Genomic DNA, 6,658 nt, shown 5'->3' with positions numbered 1-6,658 from the left:
GGGATCATGAGATTATTCATGCTAGAAACTTTCGTGTGCGGCCACAAGCTATTATGGGCTCTAGCATAGTTGACTAAGTCGTGCGAACTCTTACAGTGGTAGACTAGTAGATGTAGGGGATGTAGGTGGTACGGTCTACCCGATCGTAAGGTGCTAGCACTTCTGAAAGACTATGTCTCGGTCATCCGTTTCTCAAACACCTTGCCGTGCGAGATAACCAACGAAGGAGATCGAGTCTTGTGGGGAAAAGTGCGCAAACCTCTGCAGAGTGTATAAACTAATCATGGTTAGCCGTGTCCCCAGTTATGGACATCTTGAGTATCTAGTACTTGGATTATCATGTGAATCTCATCATGTTACTTTAAATTAAGTTTGTTGGGTTTAATGCTGTTACTTAATTGGGATTGAGAATGCTGTCAACCATTCTCAGTGTTCAACAACCACCTTGATAGTTAAATAAAATTTATTACTTTGTAGTAGGGAAAAATCAACTTTACGCAAAAACTATAACCATAGAGCTTTTCCACCAGCCAAATATGCATGTAGTGATAGCCTTTATTCATCATTCTCTATGGTGTGAATTTGCCAGTACATTCAATGTACTGACCCTCTGTGGTTGCAACGTCTGATGTTGCAGGATTTCTTACGACGAGTAAGTGATACGTTAGGGTTATGATTTCTACACTCAACTTTGCCGTTGGTGTTGATGGGAATCCACAACCTTGTTACTTCCACTATTTGGATTGAGGTAATAGTATTTACGTTACTTTTACATGTGATTTACCTCTGTTATAAATCCTCGAGTACTGTGTGTGTCAGCATACCGATCCAGGGATGACACTTAAGCACAGAGACTTGATCCATTCGGGTCAGGTTGCTACAAGATGGTATTAGAGCACATGTTGACTGTAGAACGTGACCCTAGAAACTGGCAAGCCCATAGCAAAGATTTTTCTCTAAAACTTTCCCTTTCAAAAAGACCTTTTACCTCTCTTCTCTTCTGAGCTTATTCAAAAATTTCCTTTTAGTGAGACTATACCCTTTCCCCTTTTGACCACACGAAGATTCGACTAATGAGACCACTCCAAGAAGTACAAGATATCAGACAACTAAGACCACTTTGGAATGAAGAGTATTTTTCGTGCATCTGAATAATGGAAACCATAACGGTTGAAGACCAAAGACAAGTAGAATTTGAAGGCTCTGAAGAATTCCCAGATTTGTATGACCTAGGAAGGCTACCCTTATGGAACTTGGCAGACTATGGAAGTTGTCAATACCCGAGATCAAGGTGTATCGGAGAAAGACTGAAACAAGGAGCATGAGAACTCAAAGTTTTGTCAAGAAAACCCTAAGGCATGAGATATCAATTATGAAAGATAGCTCATGGAAATGACAAGGGCAGAAACACGGCTACCCCTGATGATATCGCCCGTTGATGCTATTGTCACCATGCTGAGTTAAGGATGCAATTTTAACCTTAGCTGGTGTATCACCAGGATCTGGAGTATTACAACAAGAAGTTAAGATGGACCTACAAGAAGCAGTATTTTGACAAGGGAGTATTTCATGGGGAACTCAGGACCCTGAAGATGAGAGTAGCCAAGCTGGAGGAGCAAAACCTCGAGAAACCGGAGATTTGTCAGGAACTAGACCATGGTTCATGCCAAGGATGTTGAAACCTAGAAGTTTGAAATGCAACTCCGGAATATTAAAGGATGTCACGAGAGATTTCACGTCAATAGAGATGATCTGGCAAAAGAACTGGAGAAAGACAAGCATGATTGGAAGAAGCCATCAGAGGCATGAACAAGGCTTGAAGAGTTTGGGGACGTTGAAGATTTATTGACCTTTAGAAGGCCAAACCCCTGTTATATACCTACGATAGATGCGACGTTTGTGAGCTGTCATTTGTTTGATGTTTTTTCCAACAGCCACAAATAAAATCTATCTTTTCACAACTTTTGTTTGTATTGTGTGTATCCCTCTCTATCTCTCTTATCTCACCCCAAACCCATGGACCCAATAGAGGATGAATAAAGATGAGCTTGTATTTTCTGGACCGATGCGTCAGTTGGAGACAGACCAATGGATTCAGAGCATGGAGGATCACATGAAGAATAACTCTATAGTCGGAAAGGATATGACCCAGCATGCTCTTCAGTGCTTTGAAAGAGGTGCTGCTACTTGGTGGAGGATGTACCAAACCATCAATGGATGACAAGGAGTAACCACTTGGAAAGAATTTAAGTTGACTTTGCCAAAGTCTCGGCTTGTGTCCCAGAAGTTGAAGTCTTATGGAAAGGATATGAACAAACCTTGTGCATGCAAGATTTGTGGAGAAATCGGACACACCCATAAAGAACACAAGGATGAATGCCCTAATTGTGAAGGAAGTCACCCAGTTGAAGAATGCCCAACTAGACAGATTACTTGTTTCTTGTGTGAAGGGACTACCCACTATCCTGCTCAGTGTCACATTTACCCCATGGTACAACGAACCATCCAACAGAAGAAAGAAGTAATGAAAGGAGCCCTCATGGAAATTTTAGAAGAAGCTGTGATGAAGGAAGAGATGGAGGACACACCTAAAGAAGACCCGAGTAAACCCTGCACTAAGTCTTGCTATTCATGTGGAGAAGAAGGACACATCTCCCAAAATTGTTTGAATGGGGATCTAGTAGAATTCCCGACAGAGGAAGTAGATTATGACCCACAGGAAATAGAAGCCATGATTGGCATGGAAAGGTCCAGGAAGAGAAGCAGATTGGATTCCAGGAAGGACTTGAGTCATATCACCTGTTACAGGTGCAAGGAGTCAGGGCACTACCTCAACAGTTGCCCAAAAAGGAAACCTCGATACTTGTCAGAAGTAATATGTTTTAGTGGTAATGGAGCAGGGCACTTTGCCAGAGAATGCCCCAAGGAGAAGGAAACTTTTGCTAGATAGTTAAGTTTGCAACAAAAGAAATGGAGTAGTAGAAGTGAGAACATTTTCTTTGAGGTGTTGAGTCGAGACATGTAATGGAGGAGCACGAGATAGTAATTATTTGAGAATGAATAAAGTAGCATCGTAGGTACTAATATGGATTTTATGAGTTGTTACCCTATGAAAAAGAATTTTGACCATTTTTGAGGATATGAGAAATATGGTCTATGGAAGATTTGTGCATTTTAAGGGTGGTAGTACCCTGTAAGAACCCTTGACCCCTGGAAAAGATAAGGATACCCCACTGAGTGGATTTCAGACAAAATGAATACGAGTTTTGTCTTGATATGTGTGATACCCCAAGACTATGTGGGATAAAGTTGGAGACCGTCAGTTGTTTGGACCAAATGTGATCAAGGAGTCAGAAGAGAATGTTAAGTTGATTTGAGATAGACTGAAGGTAGCTCGGTCCAGGCAGAAGAGTTATGCAGACTTAAAAACGCAAGGAGGTAGTCTATGAAATTGGAGACAGAGCATGTCTTCATGTGCCCCTCTGCGAGGAGTTAAACAAATTGGAGTTAAGGGGAAGTTAGCCCCGAGGTTTGTAGGACCATACCGAGTTTTGGAGCGTATGAGAGAAGTGGCCAACAAGTTGGAGTCACCCAAAGGACTGTCAGGAGTTCATGATGTGTTTCACATTTCCCAGTTGAAGAATTGCCATGCAGAGATGGCCAGTATTCCCCTGTAAGGATGCTTGACCCTGGAAAGGATAATGATGTTCCACGAAGTGGAATATTGACTCCATAAGTACAAGTTTATGTCTCGGTATGTGGGATAACCCACGAGGATGAAGAGATAAATTACTATTGGATATAAAGGAGGTATGATGTCAGAAATATGGATCAATGGAAACTCCATGATGAGTCTGAGTAATCATGTCCTAGTTTGGTGCCAACAGAAGGAAGGAAGACAGTACAACTGGATGGATTTTAGTATACTAGGAAGCTGGAAGTTGGATGTTGGATTAGAGATCTGTTGCCCCGATGAAGAGTTCAAGGTTTGCAAGTGATGAGATGGGCCATAACCCACAGGCCCCAGAACCTGCCAAGAAGCAAGCACACTCTTGCTGAAGGAAAAACCCTGGAAGGAGTTACGACTTATCAACAGACGATCTTATAGGAGTTTACGAAAACCTGAGAGTTGTGAAGGAACGATAGATGTTTGTTTGGCTTGTAGAATCAATGGATTATTCCGAACGCAGTTCATGGACAAGAGAAATTCTGCAATGCTTGTGAGGATGACCGAGTGTTAGAATGCGAGATTCGCTAAACCGTATACAAGGTAATGATTTGGGTGCAGGATGGATTGATCACCATACCGACTTACTCTTATTGTTCGCCTTGCTATATGGGATGGTAAATCTGAGTGACTTACCTATAGTAGAGAGACGATGATATTAAACCTTGTTTGAACCTTAGAATGGTATAAGTATTTTTCCCTTGTACACGGCAGTTGTTGCCAACCGTAGGTTATACGGTGAGATTCAACCCAGACCCATTTCCTGCAGGAGAAACCATAAATTGTTGACCACCATGAGATATCGATAGTTGTTTAGTTTTGGCGCCAGACCTATTGAAGGAAATATGCCCTAGAGGCAATAATAAAGTTATTATTTATTTCCTTATAATCATGATAAATGTTTATTATTCATGCTAGAATTGTATTTACCGGAAACATAATACATGTGTGAATACATAGACAAACAAAGTGTCACTAGTATGCCTCTACTTGACTAGCTCGTTAATCAAAGATGGTTATGTTTCCTAACCATGAACAATGAGTTGTTATTTGATTAACGAGGTCACATCATTAGTAGAATGATCTGATTGACATGGCCCATTCCATTAGCTTAGCACCCGATCGTTTAGTATGTTGCTATTGCTTTCTTCATGACTTATACATGTTCCTATGACTATGAGATTATGCAACTCCCGTTTACCGGAGGAACACTTTGGGTACTACCAAACGTCACAACGTAACTGGGTGATTATAAAGGAGTACTACAGGTGTCTCCAATGGTCGATGTTGGGTTGGCGTATTTCGAGATTAGGATTTGTCACTCCGATTGTCGGAGAGGTATCTCTGGGCCCTCTCGGTAATACACATCACATAAGCCTTGCAAGCATTACAACTAATATGTTAGTTGTGAGATGATGTATTACGGAACGAGTAAAGAGACTTGCCGGTAACGAGATTGAACTAGGTATTGGATACCGACGATCGAATCTCGGGCAAGTAACATACCGATGACAAAGGGAACAACGTATGTTGTTATGCGGTCTGACCGATAAAGATCTTCGTAGAATATGTAGGAGCCAATATGGGCATCCAGGTCCCGCTATTGGTTATTAACCGGAAACGTGTCTCGGTCATGTCTACATTGTTCTCGAACCCGTAGGGTCCGCACGCTTAAGGTTACGATGACAGTTATATTATGAGTTTATGCATTTTGATGTACCGAAGGTTGTTCGGAGTCCCGGATGTGATCACGGACATGACGAGGAGTCTCGAAATGGTCGAGACATAAAGATTGATATATTGGAAGCCTATGTTTGGACATCGGAAGTGTTCCGGGTGAAATCGGGATTTTACCGGGTTACCGGGAGGTTACCGGAACCCCCCGGGAGCCATATGGGCCTTCATGGGCCTTAGTGGAAAGGAGAAAGGGGCAGCCCAAGGGGGTTGCGCGCCTCCCCCCTTCCCCTAGTCCTATTAGGACTAGGAGAGGTGGCCGGCCACCCCTCTCCCTCTTTCCCCCTTGGGAATCCTAGTTGGAATAGGATTGGGGGGGAGTCCTACTCCCGGTAGGAGTAGGACTCCTCCTGCGCCTCTCTCTCTTGGCCGGCGCCCCCTCCCCCCTTGGCTCCTTTATATACTGAGGTAGAGGCACCCCAAAGACACACAAGTTGACACAAGTTGATCCACGTGATCTATTCCTTAGCCGTGTACGGCGCCCCGTGCCACCATATTCCTCGATAATACTGTAGCGGAGTTTAGGCGAAGCCCTGCTGCTGTAGTTCATCAAGATCGTCACCACGCCATCGTGCTGACGGAACTCTTCCCCGACACTTTGCTGGATCGGAGTCCAGGGATCGTCATCGAGCTGAACGTGTGCTCGAACTCGGAGGTGCCGTAGTTTCGGTGCTTGATCGGTTGAATCGAGAAGACATACGACTACTTCCTCTACGTCGTGTCATCGCTTCCGCAGTCGGTCTGTGTTGGGTACGTAGACAATACTCTCCCCTCGTTGCTATGCATCACATGATCTTGCATGTGCGTAGGAATTTTTTTGAAATTACTACGAAACCCTACAGTGGTATCAGAGCCTAGGTTATTTATGTTGATGTTATATGCACGAGTAGAACACAAGTGAGTTGTGGATGATACAAGTCATACTGCCTACCAGCATGTCATACTTTGGTTCGGCGGTATTGTTGGACGAGACGACCCGGACCAACCTTACGCGTACGCTTACGCGAGACCGGTTCCCTCGACGTGCTTTGCACAGAGATGGCTTGCGGGCGACTGCCTCTCCAACTTTAGTTGAACCAAGTATGGCTACGCCCGGTCCTTGCGAAGGTTAAAACGGAGTCTATTTGACAAACTATCGTTGTGGTTTTGATGCGTAGGTGAGATTGGTTCTTACTTAAGCCCGTAGCAGCCACGTAA

The sequence above is a fragment of the Triticum aestivum genome, chromosome 3A, assembly GCF_018294505.1.
Source record: "Triticum aestivum cultivar Chinese Spring chromosome 3A, IWGSC CS RefSeq v2.1, whole genome shotgun sequence".
Classification (NCBI taxonomy): Eukaryota; Viridiplantae; Streptophyta; class Magnoliopsida; order Poales; family Poaceae; genus Triticum; species Triticum aestivum.
This window is presented reverse-complemented; position numbering follows the sequence as displayed.